Source organism: Rattus norvegicus, chromosome 3 (genome assembly GCF_021556685.1).
Source record: "Rattus norvegicus strain SHRSP/BbbUtx chromosome 3, alternate assembly SHRSP_T2T, whole genome shotgun sequence".
In the NCBI taxonomy this organism is placed as follows: domain Eukaryota; kingdom Metazoa; phylum Chordata; class Mammalia; order Rodentia; family Muridae; genus Rattus; species Rattus norvegicus.
The window spans coordinates 146,807,497-146,834,922 of NC_141536.1; the positions used below are offsets into that span (position 1 = coordinate 146,807,497).

Sequence of the window (27,426 nt, forward strand, 5' to 3'; positions counted from 1 at the left end):
GGGCCAGCCTAGTCTATAAAGCAAGTTCCATCCAGGACAGCCAGGGCTGTTACACAGAGGAACCCTGTCTTGGGGGGAAAAAAGTCATTGATTAAAATAAAATATTTTTAAAAAATTTTAAGAGTTGTCTGAATCACATAAAAGGGTCCACCTTGGTGGACACTGAAATATACGCCAAGGTATGCCCGAGTAATTGTGCCATGCAATGGATCTGGTATAAGAGGTTTTTGTTAGGGCAAGGGAGGGGATCGGGAACCTGGAGAGGGAGTAGAGGCAGTAGAATGGACATGTAGAGAGCCAGAGAGGAGTGGAGGCATGAAGGCAAAGGAAAAAATGGGCACAGAAAAGGACAAAAAGTGTAGATTCCTTTTTCCTGCCTAGAGGCAGTAACAGTCCTGTGTCACTGTCCCTAGACATGTCCCTGTCTGTAGTCTCTAACAATTTGTACCCTGTGAAATCTCGGGTTTGTCCAACTTTTCTTCAGTCTCTCGACACCTTCCAACTGTGGCAGCCAGATTCTGCACAGCGGGTTCTTCCTAAAGAAGTCATCATTTCTAGAAGGTTCAGAAGTGACAGACACAGATGGTCACATATATGATGACCAAAGATATGCACCAGCCCCTCCTGGCTGGTTTCATTCAAGGAAGCTCCCACAAAGAGTTGGGAACATTGACGGACTGTCCTGGGGCCTCTCCATCCACCCAGAAATGACCAGGTTTCAAGCTCTGTGAATTCTAGAGGTCAGCCACTTCTCTTGACCTCTGAGGTCTCTTCACTCAATAGCTCTGACAAGATTTGTTCCCTGAGCCCCAGAAAACCAGCAGGGTCAGCTGTGGCATGAAAGAGACCCTGCAGCTCATGGAACTGAAAAGGCTCAGAGACAGGAACTCACAGGAAGCCCCCTTTCTCATTCCCTTTGTCCCTGAGCCTCCAGGGATGCTTCGGCCTCTTTCTTTGTGATAACAAGATAGTGGCAGCTGGTCCAGCCTCACTTTCTACCACTTAGGAGGTAGTATACAGAAAATGGGATGATGGTTCTGGATAAGAAAAGTCACAAAATAACTATGTCAGAGCAAGAGGGGTGTAGAAAAGACTTCCTGCAGATGACTCAGTGGTGTCGTATAAGTTATAGGCTGTAGATTCGTGGAGCCCTGCGAGAAGGAAAGAGGTCTACCTGTCTATGGACATTTAAAGATGTAAAGAGTAATTAATTGGCCAGGCATGATGGCATGTGACTTTAATCCCAGCACTCCGGAGACAGTGTTGGTGGACCTCTATGAGTTCAAGTCCAGCCTATTCTATATAGTGAGTTCTAGGTCATAATGAAACCTTGTCTTTAAAAACTAAAATAAAAAAATTAACAACACAAGCAATGTGTGTTAAAGGGCAATTGTCAGTGAAAAGACTGTTGGGGATATAAATTGTAAAACACATGGGTCCAAAGATGGCCGCTATCTAGAGAATATTAGCTATCTATCTGGCCACAGAACATTGGCTCTGTGTGTTAGAGTTGCAATTCCAACATGAATGTGATAGGCTAGCAGCTACATGGCCTGGTCATGGATACCTGCACTCTCAGCCTTGTCTAGCTAAGCTCTCTCCCAGCATGCACTGGTGGCAAGAAATGTCTGTCCATCTCATGCACCATTTCCCTCCAGCTGTTCCTCGAGCTCTGAGATTGGCATAAGTGTTCCCAGGGCAACAGCATGCATGAATTCTCCAGGATGATGTTCAGAGAAAGCCAGACACAGAAGGCCTCATGCTGTATGCTGCCATTTATGTAACTTTCAAAAACAGACAATGCAATCTATGCAGTCTGAAGCTGGGACACAGTTCCCTTAGAGCGATGACTGAGCAGACAAGGAGGGGAACTTACAGGGTGCAAGTCAACCACATTTCTGTATCCCAGCAGCTATAACTGTGTGCCCACCTTATGAAAATGTTTAGTGCTGTACTGCTAAGATCCGTGCACTGTGTGGCATGGTCCAGCCAGGATCTCCCATCTGGTCTCCAGGTTGGTGTCTCATCATTCATTCACATTTAAGCTTAGCTGTGTGTTGGTTGCTCTTTAATTCCAGTGCTTGGAAGGCTCTAGAGTACTGTGAGATTGAGGCTAGCCTAGTATACATAGTAAGACCCTGTCTCAAACAAATAAAAAAAAACTTTATTATTGGTGTGTATGTATGTGTGCATGTTCCAGAAATTAAACACAAGTTGTCAGGTTTGTACGGTAGTCCTTTTTCCTGCCGAGTCATCTCATCCCTCTCCCGATTTTTACATGTTTGTGTATGTTCAAACATACATGGGTGCATGTGTGTGCATGAAGGCCAGACATTAACTTGAGATGTCACTCCTGAGGAGGGATCTCCCTACTTTTTTTCTTAAAGACAGAGTTGTTTTACTGGGATTGAGGCTGCTTCTGAGTCAGGCCAGGAGCCCCAGGAAGCTGCCTGTCTCTGACTCCTTAGCTCTGAGATCACACCTCTCTGCCTGGAACTTTACAGGGATTCCGGGACTCAAACTCAGCAACTTCTACTTGAGTGTCAAACCCTTTCCCCAGAGCCGATCCACACATTTTAAAAGTTCTCCTGCTCTGACACAAGGTGTTCCCATATCTCTCATCTTTTTGGTTTTGTTCAATTCAAGATTTTTAAAAAACCATATCTAAGAACAAAATTGTGCATATCTGGGAAGATCGTGAAATGTTTTGATTAATACATTATGAAGTATTTAATCAGGGTAGGTGTGTGTGTGTGTGTGTGTGTGTGTGTGTGTCAGTGTGTTTGTGTGTGAGTGTGTGAGTGTGTGAGTGTGTGTATGTGTGTGAGTGTTTGCATGTGTGTATGTGTGTGTGAGTGTGTGTGTGTGTGAGTGTGTGAGTGTGTGGGTATGTGTGTGTGAGTGTGTGTGGGAGTGTGTATATGTGTGTGAGTGTGTGTTTGTATGTGTGTATGTGTATGTGTGTGTATATGTGTGTGTGTGTGTGTGTGTGTGTGTGATGACCAGTTTTATATCAACTTGACACAAGCTAAAGTCCTCTGAGAGGAAAGATGCTCAATTGAGAAAGTCTCTGTAAGATTAGGCTGCAGGTAAGCATATAGGGCATTTTCTTAACTAATGACTGGTGGGGAAGGGTCTAGCTGATTGTGAGGCCATCCCTGGGCTGGTAGTCTTGGGTTCTATAAGAAAGCAAGCTGAGCAAGCCATGGGAAGCAAGCCAGTAAGCAGCACCCCTCCAGGGCCTCCGCCTCACCTCCTGTCTCCAGCCCTGCTTCAGTTCCTGTCCTGATTTCCTTTGATGATGAACAGTGATGTGGAAGTGTAAGCTGAATAAAGCCTTTCCTCCCCAAGTTACTTTTGGTTTTGATGTTTATCACTGAACTGGTGACCCTAAAACATGTATACCTCCTCAACATCCATGATTCCTTATTGTTATTGTTGTTGTTGTTTTGTTTGTTTGTTTGTTTAAGTCTTTTACTAACTTAGGACAACTAAGAACAACACCATGAAACAACAACAGATACCACCTGCTCCACATTTGTTTCTTTTACTGACCTTATTTTTGTTGTTTTGAAGCAGGGCCTCATGGAGCACAGCAGGCCAGTGGAAGCTCACTATGTAACTCTTACTCCTCCTGCCTCTACCTCCCAGATACTAGGTTGATTGGTACAAGTCACCACAGCCTATCTCTTTTCCTCAGGATCTAACAACCAACAGGAACCTGGACTCAAGTCACACTTTCCCCGGGGTATGAGAAATTGTGGCTATGGGTCCCGTACCAGCAGTGAAAGAGGAGTGTCATCTGTGTGAACGATGAGAGGTGGGATATAGGTCAGGGTTCTGAGCAGTACTGGGGCTGTGTGACCCCATGCTGGGAGGAGGGTGCTACTGCTCTGCAGACCCATGCCAGGCAGGTTCCAGCCATCTGTGGAACCACAAGCTGGAGTGTCAGCAACAGGTCTTTCTGTCCTCTTCAGACAATGCTATGGTGACAGTTGTACGCACAGTGTGTGAAGACAACTCTTCCAGATATACTTATTAAAATTCTTCTTTAAAAAGTTCATTATTTTATGTGAAGGAATATTTTGGTTGCATATATACCTTTACCACATGTATGTCTCATGACCATGGAAGCCAGAAACCTGTCAGATCCTCTGGAACTCCTTTACAGATGGATGTAGGGCCATGTGGGTGCTAGGAACGGAACCTGGGTCCTCTGGAAAAGCAACCAGCATGCTTAACCACTGAACCATCTCTCCAGCCTTCTTATTAAATTCTTTTTTTTAAAGATTTATTCATTTATTATATATAAGTACACTGTAGCTGTCTTCAGACACACCAGAAGAGGGCACCGGATCTCTTTACACATGGTTGTGAGCCACCATGTGGTTGCTGGGAATTGAACTCAGGACCTCTGGAAGAGCAGTCGGGTGCTCTTAACCACTGAGCCATCTCTCCAGCCTTCTTATTGAATTCTTAAATGCTCAGAGACATGGAAGATCGAAAACTTCTAAATTAAAAACAAACAAACAGAAAAACAACAACCACAACAACAACAAGGAGAGTGAAGTTGTGAGAAACACAACAGCTCTGTAGTCACCGACTGACATCATCTGCAGGTTCATCTTAGAGTTCAAAAGAATGAAGGATATGACGCAGAAACATTAGACTTGTGTTAGAGATAAAACTTCTGGAAGTAGCTTTTGGTGACATCGATCATCAGTTCCTGTGTGCACCCTGGGAGCTCCCCTGAGAAGAGTCACGGGCAGCAGGAGAAGACAGTGAATGGGGTGGGGGGGACACCACAGTTTCTCGAGGTAATACTGTATTGTCAAGAAGTTTGCGGCAGGGGTTGGGGATTTAGCTCAGTGGTAGAGCGCTTGCCTAGCAAACGCAAGGCCCTGGGTTCGGTCCCCAGCTCCAGAAAAAAAAAAAAAAGAATTTTGCGGCAGTCTTTCAAGACACACCGGGGCCTAATCACACAGCTCTTCCCAATGTGAACATAAGAACCAATCTGGGCAGCCTTGACCCCACAGTCTTCCTCAATAAAGACATGATTCCCAATGTGCAGAGGAAAGAATCCCAGACCTTTGCTGAATTTTTTTGAATGGTGGCCTCAAGGCACTATGGCTTTTCACAACACAGTGGCGTCCAACTCTTACATTTGCCAGGTCTCCTTGGATGATACAGTCATTCATTAAAATGGTCTTGCCATTGAGAATGATGTTCTGGCTTCCACACAGAACAGACTGGGGACTAACTTTGTTTCCAGATGCAGTCTGGATGTACTCGGACTTGTACAGCAGTTCGCCCAACTCCGTGGCTGCCTCCTCCTCTCTGAACCTCAGGATCTTGTCGGTTGCTTCCCATCATTTCTTTATGGGAGAAAAAATTCGAAATATTTCTGTAGCATTGAAACCTTCATTAGTGTGATCTACAGCCTTCTGTTAGACTTCTATAGGGAGTTTAAAAAGTATTAAATAAAAAGCCACTGAGAAGTACTTTTTATTCTTATTTTCTACCTGCCCCTTAAGCAAATCCAAGTGTGTCCGTGATAAAAGGTGATTTCGTGTTCGTAGGAAGCTTTATCTTCAGTGACTGAAGAGCTTCCGGGAACAGCCACTGGGAGCAATCAGCCCCCACTGATAATCGAGTCAAGTGGGAGTTATACTCAACCTCGGGGAACCAAGCCACCCACATGAAGCATCAAAGTCAAGATGGGAAACTGCTTTCTTCTCTCACAAGGAGGAGTCTGAAGAAAGGCAGTCCAAAGAAGAAAGGACCAGGCCAGTGGGACACTAAGTGCCCAGTCTCCTAGCTTGCCTGCCCGCCATCTTGAAAATGGCGGCAGCTTCCGTGACCACGTTCCAAGCAGAAGGAAGAGAAGACGACAAAGTGGAAAGCTAGCCCAAACAATATCCTTTAAGTTTTTTGTTTGTTTTGTTTCCCAGAAGTCCAACCGCGCCCGCCCAGCTAAGGTATGCTTACTCAGCAGCCTGCCTCAGCACAGTCAGATCCCTGTGGTGCACTCCTGCAGGGAACAGCAACCCGCAGGAAAAAGAAACCAGCCTCTTGTTCTAGAAAGCATGTGTGCATGGAGATTTTTTCGGGAAGAATGTGGCTGTTGGAACTACTGCTAGCTCCCAGTGATGCAATAACATTTAGGGGCAAGTTCAAGAGAGATTCTAGCAAGTTCCACCAGCACAGCCCGCAGTGACTCTTCGCCATCCAGTGACCCATAACCTGCCACCGTCCCTCCCCCATCCCCAGCAAAGCCTGCTTCTCAGCCTTTGTGAGAAAATACCAGGATCCTGCGATATCTCAGCTGTAACAGAGGGGAGATGGCTCAGTGGCCAAACACGAGAACCTAAGTTCAGATCCCCAGAACCCTCTTTAAGAAACAAGCATGGAGGCGCACGCCTGTGACCCTAGCACACTGACGAGTCAAAGACAGGCAGATCCCAGAACAGCAGCCACTCCTCAGGCTATCCTGACGCTCTTCTGAGTGCTTTTCTTCTTTCTAGTCACCGCTCATTATTTCAATCCCCATTATAAGTCAGTCAGTCAGTCATCAGTCTGTCTGTCTGTCTCTCCAGTATCTGAGTTCACTTTGCTTACTACATTAGTCACTCTTCCAATCCCGTTATAAGTAAAAATCACGCTCTCCCTGTCTTTTCTCCTCCCTCCCTTGTGTGTGTGTGTGTGTGTGTGAGAGAGAGAGAGAGAGAGAGAGAGAGAGAGAGAGAGAGAGAGAGAGAGAGCCACCAGAGCTCTTGAAGCATGAGACAGCAAGGTGGACATTACTGTTCTCATCGGCTCAGGCGACTTTCTGCGGCTGAGATGGCAACTGGCTGTGTGACCCTGGGCAGGTTATGTTCTCTCTGACGCCCTTCTCAGGAACCCTTCTCTGAGTCTCAGCATTAAATGGGCAATGTCTGGGAAACATGCCCAGCAGCTAGCTTGACCTGAGTTCCTAGCAGATGCTAACCGGTGCCCTAGGACTACCCCCTGAGTGGCTTGCTCCATGGAATAGCAGAGAAGGGTCCAACTTTGGAAGCAGATCAGCTCTAGCTTAGGAACCCCAAGTCAGTTCTCAGCCCTGCGAAAATCCTAAGGCACCCACAGAAGTCACTTTGAAGGGACGAAGTAAATTGCCTTTCTAGGGAAGCAACAGGAGGAAATGAGTTGACTGCCTTAGAACCCTGGGCTCCAGGGCAGACTTTCCCTAGGTTGCTTTCCAAACCTGTGGAGCTGTGTCAGAAATGTGGGCTGCAGAGTCATCTGCTGGCGGGTGCTTGGAATGTCCCCGCTGAAAGAAAACGGTGGATTTGTGGTCCGTGTTTAGCCTGGAGTTCCCCAGACTGCTTGCAGAGGTTCTGGGGGATGCTTACGGTGCAGGTGTTCCAGGGCTCCTTACCTCTTCCCATCCTGGGACCCTATTTTAAGGTTGTCAACAAAAAACATGCAGAAAAATGTGACCCCTCCCCAGTAGTCAGAAGCTTTATCCCAACACATTTCATAACCTTGAATGAAAAATGTTCAAGTCGCAAGATACATGAGAAAGGCCGAGGACTCAGAGTGACTACGGGGAATGGGACAAATAAAAGCACTGTGTCACCAGGTATTTTCTTTCTTTCTTTTTTTTCAAGAGAATTAAATCATTTATTGAGTACACATGATAATGGATGATACACAAGCTTCATTCCCATCTGTTATTTTATCTGATACCGTTATTCAATTTTGATATTGCATAGGGTGTGCCAACAACCATTTTATAACCAAATTGTGATCTTGCTTGGATGACCCTTCCAATGATGAAACTCATTAAGTTACAACTCATTAAGTTACATAGTAACTGGCAGTTTAGCAACACCAAGGTTTTTGAAGACAATGGCTTCTCCACCCAAGCAACCATAAATAAATTCCGAATGGAATTTGGCACCACCCTGAAGGAATTCTAACTTCACACTGTTGGGGAAGTTTACCAAGATGGCTTCAGAGTAAACTAACTTTACGCAGCACATTAAAAAAAAAAAAGACACATTTATTCAGCGTCATGATCAGAGTTTTACATTTAGCAATCAACAGCATGGGTGACAAAGGTCTACAGTAAAACCCTCCGTTGGAATGCTTTACACTTTCCACAAAACAGAAACTAAAATAACCTGTTGTACAATTAGTCACAGATACAGTCCTGGAGTTTTTGCCCACACACTTGAGTATTGTCTAAAACATGTCTTCTTTGTAGCAGCTAAGCCCTGCCACCACTGTGCTTGGCTGAGTTCACAAATCTGTTGTAACCTGTAGCTTCCCTGTCACTTCTCTGGTTCTCTGTCTCCTGCTAAACTTTGTTTCCTAGCTGTAATTAGAACCTCCTGCCACTGCATTGCTACTGCTGCTGCTGGAACCTCCATAGCCACCTTCGTTTCGTGGTTTAGCAGAGAACTGGCCTCCACCACCATCAGGGCCAGAGCTCCTGCCTCCAAAGTGTCCTCCTTTCATGCGTCCAAAATTTGATGACTGGTTGTTGTAATTGCCAAAATCATTGTAGCTTCTGACACCTCCAAAATTGCTTCCAGCATTGCCAAATCCATTATAGCCCTCCCCACTGCCACCATATCCACCACCACAGCTGCCACCAAAGCCACCACGACCACTGAAGTTCCCTCCTCGACCAAAATTGTCATTGCCACCAAAACCACCTCCACGACCACCACCAAAGTTTCCGGAACCACTTCGACCTCTCTGACTGATGAAGCACTAGCCATATCTTGTTTCCACAGAGCCTTTCTTACTTCACAGTTGTGGGCATTCACAGTACGGTATTTCTGAATAACAATCTTATCTACAGAGTCAGGGTCATCAAAGGTGACAAAAGCAAAGCCCCTTTTTTTTTCCACTGCCTCTGTCAGTCATAATTTCAATCACTTCAATTTTCCCATACTGCTCAAAATAATCTCGTAGGTGATGTTCTCCAGTGTCTTCTTTAATACCGCCAACAAAGATCTTCTTCACAGTTAAGTGGGCACCTAGTCTCTGAGAATCTTCTCTTGACACAGCTCTCTTAGGTTCCACAACTCTTCCATCCACCTTGTGTGGTCTTGCATTCATGGCAGCATCCACTTCCTCTACAGTGGCGTATGTGACAAACCCAAAGCCTCTGGATCTTTTGGTGTTTGGATCTCTCATTACCACACAGTCGGTGAGTGTTCCCTATTGCTCAAAATGGCTCCTCAGATTCTCGTCAGTTGTTTCGAAGCTCAGCCCTCCAATGCAGAGCTTCCGCAGCTGTTCTGGCTCCTTGGGGGACTCTGACTTAGACATGGCGGCAGGGTGATGAGAGCGTTCAGCGATGCTTTCTCAGTAGCGTCAAAGAGCAGAAAGGAATAAGATAACAAATGTGTCCCACTAGGTATTTTCTTTATATGAAAAGAGACCTTTCATAATAAAACATATTACCTAAACTGACTGTAATATATATATATGTATATATATAGAGAGAGATATATTATATCTAGAGAGATAGATAGATAGATAGATAGATAGATAGATAGATAGATAGATAGATAGTAGGATTCTGAACAGGAGAAAAATAAACAGGAGACACCCCCACCACCACAGTCTGTGTAATTTGTAAACATAGGAGGGTGGGAGTAGAATCAGGTCCTGCCCCTCCACACAAGTTGCTACAAATACCCAGGGGCGTCCAAAGGGAGCACCAGGAGGGGAGTCCCCCAAGATGCAAGAATGGGTCTCCAGCCAGGAATGGAAAGTACACCTTCCCCCCACCCACACACACACCCAGTCCCCTCTAAACCAGATATGGAGGTTTCCAAATGGTTCCAAGCAAATAACAATAATTGGTAATGATAGATAAGGCTCCCCCAAAGCCCCCCAGTGCTTCAGGCACCATTAGCTCAGGTAACCTTGGAGGGACCAGATTAAGAGACATGTGAACCAGTTTCTCAAAGCCTATGGTGGCCATAATTATTTTATTATAACTATAAAAATAGCTGATTGTTTTTGGCACTGATTTTTTTTATCTTTTAATTATCTTTTTAAATAGCTTTGTATTTTCAGGAAAAAAAATAGAGTTTAAATAGCTCCTGTATGCCTTTCTCCTAGACGATATCATGAGACAATCTGAACACACAAACATCTGAATAAGGCCTTTTGTGTAGACAATTGGACTAATTTCCTGGTGTCAGTCATCATACGGTGACTAGATAGGAGAATGCCCTTGCTGATCAGAAAGGTGTGCTGAAGTATTAGAGGGTAAAAAGCCAGTGGTCTGTATTTGACTTAGAAATCGTTCAGAGACAAATGCATGTATACTGTATGCATTTCTACATATACTTCTTTTGAGATAGAGACTCATGTAGCCCAGGCTGGCCTCAAATGCCTTATCATCCTGCCTCTGGAATTCCAGGCGGGCACCCCCACACCCAGTTTATGAGATTCTGGGGGTGGGACCAGGGCTTTATGCACATGACACCAGCACACTACCCACTGAGCTACATGTCCATCCTTCCTTAGGCTGTCATGACCCCTGTATAGGAATTTTTTTCTAGTTTTTGTAACTTTTCAAAAAGTCTGAAATTAGACAAGCCGACAAGCTAGCCCCACCCCAAATCAAATAAATGGTGCTTTTAACACCATTCTGGGTCCTGTGGCTCAAGCAATACCAGCTCTCCTTGTGAAGGTGCCAGGCAGGTGCTAATTGCTTTTTTAGGTCTGTGTCTGGAGTCCCTGGCAGCCTGTGGAGGAGGCGCTGTGGTCGCCCTTCATTTGCAGGTGAGAAAACCTTAAGTCCTGTGAGGTAGAGAGTGCCCAAGGTCACCCTCCTAATGAGGGGTGGGATTGGGCCAGGCTGTCCCAAACCAGAGAATAAAACATCCAAGAGGTTGGACCGACGGAAGGACTGGGGTCCTTGCCCATGGCTGTCAGCTGGATCTGCAGTATCTTCCTATGCTCATGGCTCACCATTTGTGACATGCTCTGCTTACTGTCCCCATATGGCTTTCCCTTACTTCCTCTTCTAGGACAGCCTGTCTTTTCTCCAAACCCACCAAGGAGGGACCTTCTCTCTCCTCTACAGTTCCATAGCACAACACCAGCCCCTCTCTTGGGGGTTACCCCACTTTCCGTCTCCTGCTGTAATTCTTTTCCCAAGGGCAGAAGTGTGACTCCGTGGCAGGCTCCAGCTCTGCTTAGATTCCAAACCTGGGTTTTCTGCTACTGGCTGTGTGATCTTGGGTGAGTTACTCCACCTCTCTGAGCACCTCAGAAACAAAGTCACTATTATAACTCAGTTCATTATACAGGACTAGGGAGCAGTCAATACATTGTCTGGCAAGCAACAGTAACTGAAGTCTTAGATTCTGTTCTTGTGTCCCCTCGAATGTCAGTTTTACGTTTTTTCTTGGAGCATGTGTCCAAGTCATATTTCTAGCTTGCTGCAGAATCCAAGCCACAGCTTCCTTTTGGGAAGGAAGGTTCTCGGGAAAAGAGAGTGCTTGGATAACCACTAAACTGGATATAAGACAAAAGGTTTCTGATAATCACTGGGTGTTTGGGTAGTTGATTTCCCTAAAGAGGTTCTAATCCTGTTAAAGTTTATCAGAAAATTGCTTAAGTACTTACCAGGAATACTAAATGGCCTTGTGGTGGTGGTGGTACAGGGCAGTGGTTGTGAGTTGCATTAGAATTTTATCCCTGACCCTAATGGGTATATTCATTCTCTTTCTCTTCCTCTCGCTTCTCTTCTCTTCTCTTCTCTTCTCTTCTCTTCTCTTCTCTTCTCTTCTCTCCTCTCTTCTCTTCTCTTCTCCTCTCCCCTCCCCTCCCCTCCCCTCCCCCTCCATATCTCTCTCTTTCTCTCTCTCTCTCTCTCTCTCTCTCTCACAACTGCCACAGTTGGGGCTTGTTGCTTGTTGGCTTTTTATCCCTGACCCTAATGGGTATATTCATTCTCTTTCTTTCCTCCTCCTCCTCCTCCTCCTCCTCCTCCTCCTCCTCCTCCTCCTCCTCCTTCTTCTTCTTCTTCTCTTCTCTCTCTCTCTCTTTAACAACTGCCACAGTTGTGGTTTGTTGCTTGTTGACTTTTTTTTTTTTTTTTTGGTTCTTTTTTTCGGAGCTGGGGACCGAACCCAGGGCCTTGCGCTTCCTAGGTAAGCGCTCACTTGTTGACTTTTTAAAAAAGATTTACTTATTTTATTTGTATGAGTATACTGTCGCTGTCGTCAGACACACCAGAAGAGAGCATCAGATCTCATTACAGATGGTTGTGAGCCATCATGTGGTTGCTGGGATTTGAACTCAGGACCTCTAGAAGAGCAGTCAGTGTTCTTAACCGCTGAGCCATCTCTCCAGCCCCAGTCTCTCTCTCTCTCTCTTTTTTTATTCATTTATTATATATAAGTACACTGTAGCTATCTTCAGATACACCAGAAGAGTGCATCAGATCTCTTTACAGATGGTTGTGAGCCACCATGTGGTTGCTGGGAATTGAACTCAGGACCTCTAGAAGAGTAGTCGGGTGCTCTTAACTGCTGAGCCACCTCTCCAGCACCAGTTTCTCTCTTCTTAATCACCGCTAGCAAAGCTGACATTCCTTTCTCTACGCTTCATTCTGGCCGGGCTAGAGCTGTGTGGCAGGCCCAGCCTGAAGCAGGTCACATTTATTCCTGTCTCCCACTTCCATTTCGAATGCTCAGTTATAGAGCCAGGCTGTGCAGATCATGCTGGGGGATAGGCCTGTGAGAGAAACACACACCCTCCCCTGTCCCCAGGGACAGAAATACAAGGGTTTCAGAGGGGGACGAGGTCATTCACTCTCCTGTTATGTGGTGGTCAGCTGTGTGCTGTTTGGGTAGATAGAACTTGGTTGAGCTGTCTTTCCGCTACCATAGGATAAGATTCTTGCCAACTTGAGGATAAAACACAGAGGTGGCAGAGGACCAAAGCCTTGTTACCAAGCACGGACTCTTTTCCTCTGACAACACAGTAAAGGGCTGGATCCAAGTTACTTATAAATGTTTCCTGAGAGATTTGTGGCCATCTTGTCATGGTATGAACAACCAGATGCAGTCGGCAGCTGGACACGTGCTCTTCTGGAAGAAGCAGGCTGCCTGTCCATCAGGAAGGCTACTCCACAGGTAGGAGGAGGGCCGTCTCCAGGTTAGCATGAAGTGAGGTTGGTTCTCAAAGTGTGGTCCCTGAGCAGTGACAAGAACTTACTAGAAATGAGAACTCCTGGGGCTAGACATATGGCTAGGTGGTAAAGAGCACTTACTGCGCTTCCAGAGGACCCAAGTTTGGTTCCCAGCACCCACATCGGGCAGCTCACAACCATCTGTGACTCTATCTCCAGGGATCTGACACTTGTCTTCTGAGTGCAGGTACTTGCACTAATGTGTACGTAGATATACACATACACATAGCCAAACTAAGTCTTCAGAAGGAAGGATTCTTGTCCCCACCCAACACGTACAGATTCAGAACTGACTGGGGCTCAGTGCTCCCGCTTAAACATGCCTTCCAGGGCTTGATGCAAAGTTCACATTCAGGTAGGTTAATCTGTAATACCTGCCCCTTTTCTTCTCTCATTTCCTACCATATTCTTTGCCTCCTGTCTTCTCACACCCTTCCTCCTCCATAAAACAGCAATACCTTCTCAGAGACCCCCGAGGTTCAGACTAACTGCCCCAGGTGCGTGTGAGCGAGCGCTTCTGTTGTCAGAGACTTTGTGCCGTTTCCTCTGCCTGGAACATTCTTCCTCCAGAGACATGAGTAAATAGGGCCCTGCCTACTTCAAGCATCTTGAATGGCTTGCTTTCTTGCCTGATGTAAAGGAACTTGCCCCCTCCTGCCCCATCTTTCCTCTGATTCCGTTCCCTTCTTTCTACTTGCAACGGTGTGATACCTTGGCCCATCATCTTCCTCCCAAGACAGAGGCCTTCTGGTCTCTGGTCACTGCCCTGCCTAGAGAGCAGGGAGCCATCTTGATGCCATCCTGTACCAGGACTCCACACACAAAGTAAAGACAGAAGTAAGAACCAGCCACAACAGACCTTTGCTGCCCAGGACCCTAAGGATGCTTGAAACAAAATGTCACTCACTGGAAAAGAACAACGGCTTTGAGAAGAGCCACTATAGCAGCTACCCAAGGAAAAGGTAGCTTCTAGAGGGTGGAGAACTAGGGAACACCCCCCACCCCCACCCCATGGCACACACTGATTCTTTTGATAACTCTTTGTCAAGTGTCAACCATTCACCATGGCCAGTGCCAGATCCTAAGCAGAAGGCAGATCTGATGCTGTTGTCTCTTTTGGCCAGCTCTCCCGTAGACCCTTGGCTCTTTAGCTCCTGGGTCTGCTAACAATCTTGCTGGTCCCCTCTTGCTGTGAACTGAATACCATCACCATCTTCCCAATCTGTATGTTCAATCTTAACCCGAAATGAGAATGTGGGGATAGGAGGATTAGAGGTTAGTTAAGGTTCTGTGAATCAAACTGGTAGAATAGATGTCCATATTGCAAAGGTTCCCAGGAGGCCATTCTCCTCCATCACGTGAAGATACAGTGGGAGGCCTTTTGCACACCCACGAGCCACTGAAGCAGCTGGCACTTTGACCTTGGACATGTCAGTTCCAGAACTGTGAGAAAATTAATTCCATCACCTAAGCCACCAGCATGTAGCATTTTGCTACGGCCATCTCTAGCTAACAGATACTCCTACCTCTGCCCCACCGGTATCCAGTTGTCCTGCCTATTCTACAGGCTGAGGAAGGGGACACTGTAAGAGGTGGCTTCTTACAAAATCTTAAGTGACAAGCAGAGTCTGATTTCCTTCTTCAGAGTTCTAGCTGCATCCCTGCACCCCCCAAGCGAGAAACTGAGCCTTCTGTGGCCTTTTGTCTTCTGCTTTCTGCTCTCCAGCTGGGAGACATTCCTTAGCCTCCCAGCACAGAGTTCTGTTCTCCTACTTCCTGTCCTTCGAGACAGGAACAGCAAACTCTTCTTTTGTGCCCACAGTTATATCCTTCTTCTTCCGGGTCCCAGCTAAGACTTGAACAGTAGACAAAAGCTTCTCCCTGGCATATCTGAAAAATTGCCTGGGACAGATCATCCAGTCTGTTCCTTAGTATTAGGAACAATAGACAGGCCTGGAGTATCCCACTTTGCTATTTTGTTGCATAGCTCTGCCTTTCAAAGTCCAAAACTGACATTTCAGTCTCCTTTGGTGAGAAAGGTACCTAAGGCATATTAGAATAAAGATTACATGGGAAAAGCAAAATATAAAGGCAAATTAAAACTATAATTGTTGGGGGCTGGAGAGATGGCTCAGCGGTTAAGAGCACTGACTGCTCTTCCAGAGGTCCTGAGTTCAAATCCCAGCAACCACATGGTGACTCACAACCATCTGTAATGGAATCTGATGCCTTCTTCTGGTGTGTCTGAAGACAGCTACAGTTTACTCATCTATAATAAATAAATTTTAAAAAAAAAGAAAAACTATAATTGTTTATATATGTATATATTGCATTTCATTTTATATACACATAAATATATATATATATATCCATTTCAGCACAAGTAAGTATTGTATTTTACATATTTCTCTGACTCTAGCTTCATTTATCTAACATCACACCTTCATCCTTCCACATTTGCACCAAGAGCTCATCTTCTGCCTCTACCTCTGTAACCCAAGTTGCAGCCACTTGTCATACAGCTGCTGGTCTGTCTCCTAAGCGGCTACTCTGCTTCTGCCACTCTGTTCTTCAAACAGAAATGAAAAAGGATCTCGGAAAACCCATCTGCTGGTGGCGAGACACCTGTGTCCACTGGGCACTGCTGTTCCTGGAACCAGGGTCCGAAGCAATGGCTCTCACCTGTGCCTTCCCTTGCTTGCCTGTGGAGATAAACATGTGACTCAAAAAGGAGGGTAGGGTGGGAATGCTTTCAGTTAGAACAGATTTCAAGTGGTAGCTTTGTTCTAATGTAGAGGGTTGTTCTAAAAATAGAAAAAATAAAAAAATGTGATGTATGCACTTTGCAAAAGGGCTGAATTGCAAGATTTATGGGAGATGGCATTTGACTCGTAAGAGTATGCTCCCTACAATGGTTGTTAAAGTCAGATACTGCTAGGTGCTTTTTTTTTTTAAAAAAGATTTATTTATTTAGTCTATATAAGTACACTATAGCTATCTTCAGATACACCAGAAGAGGGCATCAGACCCTATTACAGATGGTTGTGAGCCACCATGTGGTAGCTGGGAATTGAACTCAGGACCTCTGGAAGAGCAGTCAGTGTTCTTAGCCTCTGAGCAATCTCTCCAGCCCACTAGGTGCTTATCAATCTGTTTCAGACATTAGAACACTGCAAAGGAGACAGTGGGGTCCCAGAGATTGCAAACTAACTTTTAAATTCAGCTTTGGTGATTTTCAATAACAGAAATAAAAAGTTCAAAAGGACTGGGAGAAATTTTTATTATAAACAGTGTAATGAGCCCAATTAATAATTTTAACCCAGGCAGGTAACACCCTACTGCCTTAGAAAAACTCCATCCTGAGGATTCTCAATGGGGCAGTGCCATGCCCACCCTGGAAAAACAAGGTGCCAGAAAAAGACCGCCCTGGGCAGCAGTCTAAGAGGGAGGACTTTGCCTCCTCTGCAGAAGCAAGCTTTCTGAGGGGTTCAGGTTCTACCCTCTGGAGGGAGGAGGGGCATTCATAGCCATATCTCCAGGACTCAAGCCCCAGTCACGAGAATACAGATGAGTACAAAGATGCTTCAAATCATTCTTAGTGTGTCGGTACCTGTGGGGGTGCATTGTGAGGGTGTGTCTCTGTATATTCAATTGTTAATTCTGTACCAGCAGAGAGCCAGATGCTGGCAGGATTCTGCGACGTGGTTTATTTTCTAAGCATTTGTTCTTCCTCACCTGCCCAAAGCGGATCTAGAATTGTATCTGACTGGCTGCAATAAAAAACTAAATAGCTGGGCAGGAAGTAGAGGGAGGGTCTCTTGGGCAGAGGGAGGGGCTCTGGGAGAAGGAATCAGAGGCAGAAGATTCAGCCTCACAAGCAATGAGCAGATGGGCCAGAGGTAGATCTGGCTACATGGTGGGACACTGTTGCAGTAAGTATTAAAAAGGACTGAACCTTTTTTATCCCGTGCTAACTAGGGCCACATGGCACTGTGAAGTACATTTATGTCAGTGGCTCCACGCTGCCCCCAAGTACTCTCAGACCCAGGTGGTCTGCAAGCCATCCCTTCCAGCTACCCGGTAAAAACCAAGACTCAACAAACTGCAACCCAATAATCAGATTTATGTGTTAAATTTTCTTTTCTTTTTAAAGGATTGATTTATTATATATAAGTACACTGTAGCTGTCTTCAGACACACCAGAAGAAGGCATCAGATCTCATTACAGATGGTTGTGAGCCACCATGTGGTTGTTGGGATTTGAACTCGGGACCTCTGGAAGAGCAGTCAGTGCTCTTAACCACTGAGCCATCTCTCCAGCCTCCTATATGTTAAATTTTCAATCCACACTACATTCACACAATAAACTCACAACCAGTTGATAAGGATATAAACTGCCCACCTAGATAGATTTACCTATAGAAATCCATCCCTTAAAATATATATATACACATATATACATGTATATATATACATATATATATATAGCCTAGGGCCATTCAAGACCACCCGGATCTGGGTCATCCTCAATCTCCATCTTGATTCTCTTCCCTTTGTTCTTCTCCCTTTCCTTCTAAAACTTTGTTCCCGCCTCCCTTCCTTCTCATCCAATGACAGGCCTCGTTTTATGTGTCTACCTTCACCTACATAAGGACATCAGCCTACAGGACATAGTGCCAGAATTAGGTTAGTGTAGTTCGGAGACTCCTCAGCCAAAGGCCTAAGCTTTAAAATATTACTAAGTCTCGTGTCACTTTTACTACTGACAGGTCAGAGACAGTCCCGCTATAGGTACCAATGTTAACTTTCTTCCCAATCAGCAGTGGAGCCAGCTCCATTCCCTTCCTTGATCATTCAAGACTTTTATCAAATAAATTTGTACAGTAACCAATGCTAGTGGGAATGCCCAAAAACTAAATGGAAGTTACTGTCAACCCCAGCCTTGTCTAAGTGTCCACCACAAGGCCCAGTAACATTAGAAGTTAAAATAAAAATTTTACATAAAAATTCAACATTCCTAGACCCTTCTTTAGCTTATTCAGGATGCTTATAAACCATTGCAAAAGCAATGTCACGTGATCAAGACAAATCTTAGCTAATACCTTCTTGGGATGGAAAAGACTACGCCACTCAAATAGAGTAACTCAAATTTTTTCTCTAAAGTAAATTAGCTTTTGTGTTCCTACAACCCCAGAGTATGGGGTTAACTGTCCACACCTATAACCTAACAAGACTTAAACCCTCTTCACAGGCCTGGAGAGACGGCTTATCACTTAAAGATGAGCTGTTCTTGCAGAGGTCAGTTCAGTACCCAGCATTCATGTCAGGACGCCCAAGCCCATCTCTAACTTCCCGTCCCATGATCGTACGTCCTCTAGTCTGAACTGCAGACCTCCCTACATGGACTCAGTTTAAAAAGCAAAACTTAGAATTCTCAAACAAGAAAAATGTTTAACTTTTAAAATTTTATCATCTACCTGTTTGTGTTCTGGGAATTAAACTCAGCAAGCATGCTTACCCACTAAGCCTTCCACAGTCCTTCATGTCTTAAATAAAAAGTCCTAGTTACAAACCCATCAGTTATCACACCCTTTCTCTTTGCCAGTTTCTCTTTTGCCCTATTGGTATCCAAGCTACTCAAGAGGGTTTCTTCTTCCTCCCACCTGGCATCCCACCCAGTGGGAGCACTTGTGTTCCTTAAGGGCCTGAAGCCAGTCTGCAGAGCATACCCTCATTCCCATGGCAACAACTCCCACCTGTCTACAGCAATCTGTCCTGTCAGCAAGATGCTCTGAATTCTCTCTCAGTCCCTTTGCCCATTCACTTCAGTAGTGAGACTTCACTTCCTAGAACTGACACCCCAGCCTTCCTTACCGACAGACACCTTCCCCAAGTCCTGACCTTGTCTTCAGCAATCTCTCAACTCTCACAACCCTAAATGCCCATAGGCTACCAGCACCAGCCCTCACAGTTCACTTCCAACACCCTGAAGCCCAAGCCTCAGGGGGCATTAAGGACAGGAAAGGCACAAGGAGTGACAGGAACTGGCCTTCCTTTTCCACAGCCAGTCCTGAGTTCATGAATTGACACGGATTTCAAAGCCAGACTGAATTAACCTATGAGGTTCATTGCACAGCCGTTGGGAAAGTAACAGGAAGTTGGCAACAAGTTCTAGCCATTAGTCATTCCAGACACTAGCAGATGGTCACAGGGACAGAAGAGGTGGTGTATGCTGGAGTCTCCCATGCTTGAGGCAATGACTAAGCACAGTAAAAAGCTGTTTCATGATGCTGAAGAGGCAGGGTCTAGTGTCACTTTGTGGTTTTGTTGTCCACTCCTGGCCCTCTGGTGTCCACAATCATCTATAAAATGAGAAAGAGAAAGAACATGAGGCTTTAGATCTCCACCCGTAGCATCACATAGCTTCTGGCACTGTTAGCTAATTGGAAGCTGGTGACAGGTCAGAGCTAGGCAGGCTCAAGAGACCAGAGTCCCTGTCAGCCAAGTTATTCTTCTCCTGACTGCATGTGGGAACACGCTAGCCTTCCACCAAACAGGCTTCTGCAGGCCTCTCGTCTGCAGCCATGGAAGGAGAGTATGACTGGGGCTCATGAGATATTTGCAAAACTGATCCAGAATAAAACCCTCAAGGCAGAGGCTGGCTTCTATCTCCCTTACAGAAGCCTCTGAGGACACTGGCCAGCACTCATAGAGGACACTCAGTGAGCCAGGTATCAGCAGCCAAGAGACCAATAGGCTGAGAAGATTTGTTCGAAAGCACCAGGGTTTGGTAAGGACAGGAGACCTTCCAAACACGGGGAAAAGGCTTTCCGTATCCTCTCCCTGCAGTATCAATGACCGGGGCACGGGCAGCCCATAATCACTTTCGAATACAGGGACAGACTGGAAACCACAATGGATAGGGGCCAAGCTGGGATAAGTGACCAGGAACAGTGACCACATCTACAGCTTCTGACAGAGGCAGCTTCCAATTCTCCAAGCTTCTCCAACACGAGCTGTCATACTACTGCCTGCAGGCATGATCACCCTACACACGCCAAGCGACGGTGTAGTGCTGCTTTAGTGGCCTTTTACTAAGACAATCAATGAAACAGACAAGTTTGGGGGTACTTCTGAGGACTCACTAACCGACACGTCCCTGCCGGCCTGGGTGGGGAAGCAGCCTCTGCTTTTCCTTATGACTGTGGCCTTTGCCGGACCACAGCAGCTCTCTCTCTTATGACTGTGGCCTTTGCTGGACCACAGCAGCTCTCTCTCTCTTATGACTGTGGCCTTTGCCGGACCACAGCAGCTCTCTCTCTCGTGAGGCGTCTGGATTCATACCTTCAAGGGCCCTGTTCCAGCCTCTTCTGGAAAGTCAACGACTGTTGAGCACACGACTGTTGAGCACACGTGGCAGAGATCAACTGACAGTCCTGCAGAGACAAGCCACACTCAGGACCCCATAGACAACCAAGACTTCAACAGGAACCAAGACACAAATATCAGTTGGGGGTGGGTGGGACAAAAGGTGGCTGCAACACCTTCTTCCTGGAACCCTCTTTCCTCCTGCTGGGCACTCAAGGCCACACCCTTAGCACACCCCAGCCCCCCACTTCCATTCTCTTCCTTCTGATTGCTCACGTCCTCCACAGGTGAAGGCTATGAGTCTTCATGGGTTTATTTATTTCATTGTAGCTTCTGATAATGGTCGGCTTTTCTGCTTTTGTTAAGTTTTGTGAAGAAGCAGTCTGGATATGAGTGGAGGCTTGAATGAGAATGACCCCGCCCATAGGCTCATATATCTGAATACATGGTCCCTAGTTGATAGAACTGCTTGGGACGATTAGGAAGGGTGGCCTTGTTAGAGGAGGTGTCATGGGGGTGGGGTAGGAGAGCTTTGAGGTTTCAAAAGCTAACTGGGATCAGTTAGCTCTCTGCCTGGTGGTTGTATTAAGATGTGAGCTCTCAGCTACTGCTCCAATATGGCCATGCCTGAAGCCATACTGGCCATGAATAGACTCACCCTCTGAAACTCTTAAGCTCCCAATAAACTCTTCATGGGCACTAGGCACACACATGGTATACACACATGGTACACATACATACATACACACACACGAAATAAAAAATGTCAGACTGCATTTTGGTCTGCAAGCCATGTACTTTTTTTTTTTTTTTGGTTCTTTTTTTCGGAGCTGGGGACCGAACCCACAAGCCATGTACTTTAAAGAAAGCTCCAAAGGGCCAGACAATTGGCAGCACAGATGGCCAAGACCAGTGGCTCACAGTGCTGCAAATACATACGTCAGGCCATGAGGGACCACAAGGTTAGGAAGTGAGCTGCGCATTCTGTACCAGGGAGCTCCTTCTCTAAGCACAGGCTTAAGGATTCTGTTACACACACCCTACCTCACCATCACCCCCCAACCCCGCACACAGCTCTACTCGCTCCAGCCCCTCATTTCCTCCTGTCATCTCCCCTCTGTTCCTATGTGAAAACTTAAGGAACCTGTCTAGAGGCCCTTTGGAAATCTGTGCTGACCTATCACCTCACAACATGCAAATACCCCAAGTTTCTGGAAACAGAACACCAAGTTGCAAAGTCCCAGCACCGACTTGAGCTTCCAGAAAGCACTACACTTTTATAAGGCTGCAGAGAAAGGCACGAGTGTAGGAAAGCTCTAGGATTTGGAGGGGTCAGGATAGACCGAACTCAGAACACGTCTTTCGGCATGATTTCCCTGCACTACCAATGACCAGGGCACAGGCAGCCAAGATCACTTTCGGATGCAGGGGCAGAAAAAAACAAAAGGAAACTTATGAAAGACAGGAGACGAGGCCAGGGCCGGATGCAAGCTACGGTGAACATGTGGATTCCGTGCCTAATATCAACTGCACAGAACCACACCAATCTCCAAGAATCAGGGAGAGTCAGTCCTGAAAATCTGTCTTAGCTTTGGTTTTCCAAGCCAGGAAATGGAGGTTCAAGGTAAGACTGCTTAGGGTAGAATCTGGGGACAAGCTAGGTATCAGCTGGTCACTTGATGGGAGCTCAAGGGTGAGCCCCTGCTTTCCAGTGTGTGCACTTCTGTCCCCAGTTGGGGGGGGAGGGTGGGGGGGGATGGGTTCTGCTGTGATGCTGGGGGACGGTACCTCAGGAAGCCAGTGCAGACGCTCCAGACCACCCAACCTTTCTCTTATCGTCCAGCTATGAATATTCCTTCTACTGCTAACAAGTCACTGCTACCCAACACAATGACAAAGATAAAGGCCGGGGGAAAATGGTGGCATATAGAGGTATTTCTAATGCCTACATCCACCCCTTGCCCTTACAATTCGCTAACACTGGAAAAGCCTCACATTTACCCCTAGCAGGTATCTGAAGGTGTCATGTATGACCTAGGTCTCCCAGGGAAGTGGGAGGATCCACACACCACTCCCTACTCATCCTCACCTCCCTCGAAGTGCCACCAGAACAGCAGAGAAAACTACGAAACTCCAGAGACTCAAAGGCTGGGGCTCCGGACTGGACAGAGTCATCCTTACAATCTTTCAAACTCTGATCCCTTGACCAGGTCTCTGAACGGTGGCAAGCACGTGACTTACCTGCTATGGCCTCCTGAGCAGCCAGTCTGTTCTGGAGGAGGAACCAGAGCTCTCTGGAGACGGGTCTGATGATCTGCTGTGCTGGCTGCTCAAAGGCGCGTCAGGACACGGCACTCTGGAGTGTGCCGTCTCTCCTGGCACTGGTATGTAAGAACAGCACAGACACATCAGTTACTCTGTGCTGTCAGGCCCTCATTCTTGCCTGTTGTCACAGGGTGGAGAGAAACACCCTTCCCAAGTGGCTACTCAAGGCAAGGATCGAAAGTAAGCACAAGAGAAGAATTCAAGGAGGGAACACAGCACGTCTGCTCCCTCCTGGGCCTCCCTGTCAGGGTGTTAACTCAGTTTACACGTGGCAATGCTGTACAGTGACTGTCCCTTTGCCGGTCATTTGTTCAATCAAAACCCCGACTCTTGACTAATGGAACACAGCAAACAGCATGCTAGAAGTCAAGCAAGGCAACATTTTCTACAGGTTCTCAAGCGTCCTGAAGAGGTGACAACTGGGTGTAGAGGCCGAGAAAGCTTCTGCAGGAAGCAGCCAACGTCTGAGCTCCATACCACGGCTTCACAGAAGAGCCAGAAGGACAGGCAGCGGGCGATGTGGGAAAGCACCAGGGTTTGGCAAGGATAAGTGTGGGTCCTCCAAACACGGGGAAAGGCTTTCCGCATCCTCTCCCTGCAGTATCAATGACCAGGGCACCGGCAGCCCACAATCACTTTCGAATACAGGGGCAAAGAGCAGAGGGCAAGAGGAGAGGGAAGGCTATGGCCAACGGGCTGGGTAATGGTTAAATTAGAGACAGACAGACAGGCAACAGACAGATAGCCAACAGAGGAAGGGAGCTGCTCCGAACTGAGCAAGAGTTGTTCCTGAAGGGGAGCTCAGAAGACTGGCTGGGAGGAGGTGACAATTCTAGTGAGCGCTAGACCTACAGTAGCCCCAGCACTTGCTGTCACGTCTTAGGTAAACACAACCAGCCTAGCCAGCAGAGCTGAAGGGTGACAGACCTCTTACGTCACAGAGGGAGGAACTGGTAGTCCCATTTTCCAGAAAAGGAAACCAAGAACCAGAAAAGGCCCGGAAGTGAGCAGAGAGCAGTGACTGGAGATCTGGAGGCTGTGTATGACCCCCAAATCCTCCCAGTTCCTTTCCATTCTGCTCTCAACCCCCCAAAGTAAAGCAGAGGGGCACAGAAGGGACGGGCGGGAACATACAACACAAGAGACATAGATCCCAAGTGGGTACAGCAAGAAGCAGGCACACCTCAAAGCCCCCAGCCTTACCTTACCTTCACATATGTAACTGAAGAAACTGCACCCCAGATCCCAGGGCACAATCCTCACTCAGGAGCACCGTAGTCTTGTCAGTCTAGTGGGTTGGAGCCAACTTTATGGCCACTGTAGATCCAAGCTATTATTTCTGCAAAAGATTAGCCCAGGTGAGCTTACCTGGGAAGCACACAGAATACCAGACACAGAAGCTGCCAGGCAGCAAACCACGTGGCATGGACCCCACCCCAACCCCCTTTCCTCTGTAATCTGTAAGGGGCTCCCATTATGCAACATGGACCCAAACTGTACCTAGTCTTGCTCTTGGGTACTTCTGGCTCCTACTGGGCTTCTCGCTGCCCAGTGGCTTCGTCAGCTTTTCTCAAACCACAACTCCACACTACCCCTCTGCTGGTGCCCATGGGAAGACCATTTAGAGGCACCCGGGTTTCCCCTTGCTGCGGAACAGCAGCACTTACCCAGACATCCTCTCCCTGGGGACAGTGGGCACCCACCACGTGGCTGAAGGGAGTAGCTGGGCTCCAGCTGCTGCAGAAGCTGTAATCTGTCGACCCAAGGAGCTTCCATCGGTCTGCAGAAGGGCCGCGCAGTCTCCAGCCTGGCAGGACAAGGGAAGAGGCTGCAATGCAAAGCAGGCAGGGGGACCCCGACGCTGCACCCGGGGACCTGAGAGTGTCCTGAACTTAAACTATGGTCAACAGATTCACCTTGGAAAGATGCTAAAAACAGAACATAGGTCGTAAATAACGACACGGGGTTTTTTTGTAGGCGAAAGACACGGCTTTGGGGCTCTAGATACTCAGGAGGCGAAAAGCACACTACTTGAGGCCCTCCTCTCGACCCAGACCAGCTACCTCTCGACCCAGACCAGCTACCCACCGACGGCCCGCAGCCCTGTTTCCCTGGCGGCGGGAACGGCGCCCTTGCACCCCGCTGCACTCACCTTGGCGCCCTGCACTGGGGGGTCGAGCAGACAGCCCGGAACACGCGGGATGTCAATAGATTTGGGTGGATGGCACTGACCGGAGAGGAAACATCCACGCCACAGGAAACTTCTCACGATGGGCGCCGGCGGAAGTACTAATGATAAAGCGCCCGACAGCCTAGAGCAGCATCTCCGAGCTGCGGGCCCTCCATCGCCCCCTGGAGGAGAGGAGACTAACAACTGTTTGAACGTATTAAGTTTTAACAATGATGGGTTTTAGGAGGAAACTTTACTTCGTTTGCTGTATTTTTTCCCCCTTCTGTTTGTTCTGAAGCATATCTAACTTATTAGCTACTGATTCCATAGCACCTGGCTCAGATGGAACGATTCCCTTAACCAGAAAAGTCCTGATCCAGTTAACAGTGATGACAGACGGATGTCTAAGAAGGAGCTCAAATGTGTCTGTCTTCACACTCGAAAACTCTGCCTGAATCCTGGATCCTGTGGCTCTTGGCCCTATGTACCGCAACGAGGCCCTTTGGTCTGAATTAGGAACCCCACTGAAAGAGTCCAGAGGCTGACTAGGTCAGGAGAAAACGGAACTCCAGATTTGTCCCGAGCAACCTTGAAGGAAATGGGAGTCCTAGATGGTTAGTGGATCCCATATTCCAGATGCCCATAGGGTTCAGAGATTACACATTGTGTGTCTCTGTGATAGGAGAAACTGTGGGATGTTGTTCCTGGGGTACACCGACCCTCTACCCCCAAGTGCATGCACCACCACTGCCTAAGAGTGTTAAGATTTATTTATTTAATTCTGAGGCTTGCCAGAAGAGGGCATCAGATCCCATGTGATTGCTGGGAGTTGAACTCAGGACCTCTGTAAGAGCTGACAGTGCTCTTAATCCCTAAGAGTGACTAAAAGATAAAAGGTAGTCTGGGTTGGAGAGATGGCTCAGTGATGAAAAGTAACTGCAGAGGACCTGAGTTCAATTCCCAGTACTCATACAGAGCGCCTAATGTAACTCCAGTTCTAGAGGATATGATGCCCTCTTCTGTGCACTGTGACCATTGTGTATATGTGGTACACACAGTATTTCAGGCAAAACACTCATAGGCATAGCATTAAAAAAAATGTAGAAGGGGCTGGAGAGATGGCTCAGTGGTTAAGAGCACCCGACTGCTCTTCCAGAGGTCCTGAGTTCAATTCCCAGCAACCACATGGTGGCTCACAACCATCTGTAAAGAGATCTGATGCCCTCTTCTGGTGTGTCTAAAAACAGCTACAGTGTACTTATATATAATAAATAAATAAACCTTTAAAAAATGTAGAAAATGTAAAAAAATGTGCAAAAGGTAGAATTAATTCTAATGATGTATTTTTATGAATTCAATACTGTAACAAAATATTATGTAGCATCGTCATGGTTAATACCGAGAGGATCCAGAATCACCTAGAAGATGATAGGCTAGGAACAGCTGTAAGGGACACCTAGATTAAGTTAGCCGCTGGGCAGGTCTGTGAAAGGAATGATCTAGATTACATTAAATGAGATGAGAAAGCCCACCTTAACAGAGTGTGCTCAGCACCATTCTGTGGTCTGGGGTCTTGAGCTGAACAAACGGGAGAGTTAGCTGAGCAGTAGCAACCATTATTCTATGTGTCCCAGCTCTGACTGCAGTGCGACCAGCTACCTCAACCAGAACGTCCCTCCCATGATGAACTGTACCCTCAAACTGTGAGCTAGAATAGCTTCCTTCCTGTTAAGCGGGCTTTTGTCAGCGTATTTTACAGAGCAGTGAGAAAAGCAACCGATGTATGATACTGTATTTTTTTTTCTTTCTGGATACTGGAGGTTAAATCAGTACTAAAAGCTTCACTCCTGGGGCTGGGGATTTAGCTCAGTGGTAGAGCGCTTACCTTGGAAGCGCAAGGCCCTGGGTTCGGCCCCCAGCTCCGAAAAAAAAGAACCAAAAAAAAAAAAAAAAAAAAAAAAAAAAGCTTCACTCCTGCTAGGTGATTGCTTGGTCGATAAGCCCAAAGCCTAGCCCTCTTTGAAAATTTAAATTTGAGGGGTTGGAGAGAGAGTTCAGCAGTTAAGAGTTCTGATTCCGGGGCTGGGGATTTAGCTCAGTGGTAGAGAGAGCGCTTACCTAGGAAGCGCAAGGCCCTGGGTTCGGTCCCCAGCTCGGGAACCAAAAAAAAAAAAAGAGTTCTGATTCCTCTTCCAGAGGAGTCAACTTCTAGTACCCACATGGACATGGTAACTCACAACTGTCTCTAATTCCGGTTCCCAGGGACTGGACACTCTCACACAGACATACAGGCAGGCAAAAAGCTAATGCACATAAAATATAAATAAATAAATAGAATTTAATTTTGATT

The 27,426-nt window shown here is 46.7% G+C and overlaps 1 long non-coding RNA gene, 3 other non-coding genes and 2 pseudogenes across 6 annotated transcripts; all 6 read right to left on the reverse strand.

Annotated features, from left to right (window-relative positions):
- Window positions 1-4,622: 4,622 nt before the first annotated feature.
- Dctn5-ps1 (dynactin subunit 5, pseudogene 1) lies at window positions 4,623-5,834 on the reverse strand (annotated as a pseudogene).
- A 2,483-nt stretch (window positions 5,835-8,317) lies between these two features.
- Hnrnpa1-ps15 (heterogeneous nuclear ribonucleoprotein A1, pseudogene 15) lies at window positions 8,318-9,324 on the reverse strand (annotated as a pseudogene). The gene has a single exon (XR_015683932.1). The product of XR_015683932.1 is annotated as a heterogeneous nuclear ribonucleoprotein A1, pseudogene 15, transcript variant X2 (transcript).
- An 8,010-nt stretch (window positions 9,325-17,334) lies between these two features.
- LOC100911534 (uncharacterized) lies at window positions 17,335-25,197 on the reverse strand. Of its 2 annotated transcripts, none has more exons than XR_015683934.1 (6): window positions 25,059-25,197; window positions 24,610-24,713; window positions 24,115-24,245; window positions 22,823-22,962; window positions 20,558-20,649; window positions 17,335-19,575 (listed from the first exon to the last, which is right to left on the reverse strand). It is a non-coding gene; the product is annotated as an uncharacterized LOC100911534 (long non-coding RNA). The 2 variants fall into 2 exon arrangements; XR_015683933.1 differs by having other exon boundaries at window positions 24,574-24,713.
- Window positions 19,982-20,111, reverse strand: LOC120101987 (small nucleolar RNA SNORA71). Its single transcript, XR_015685058.1, has one exon. It is a non-coding gene; the product is annotated as a small nucleolar RNA SNORA71 (small nucleolar RNA).
- Snora71a (small nucleolar RNA, H/ACA box 71A) lies at window positions 21,886-22,011 on the reverse strand. The gene has a single exon (XR_015685060.1). It is a non-coding gene; the product is annotated as a small nucleolar RNA SNORA71 (small nucleolar RNA).
- Snora71c (small nucleolar RNA, H/ACA box 71C) lies at window positions 23,425-23,556 on the reverse strand. Its single transcript, XR_015685056.1, has one exon. It is a non-coding gene; the product is annotated as a small nucleolar RNA SNORA71 (small nucleolar RNA).
- Window positions 25,198-27,426: the final 2,229 nt, after the last annotated feature.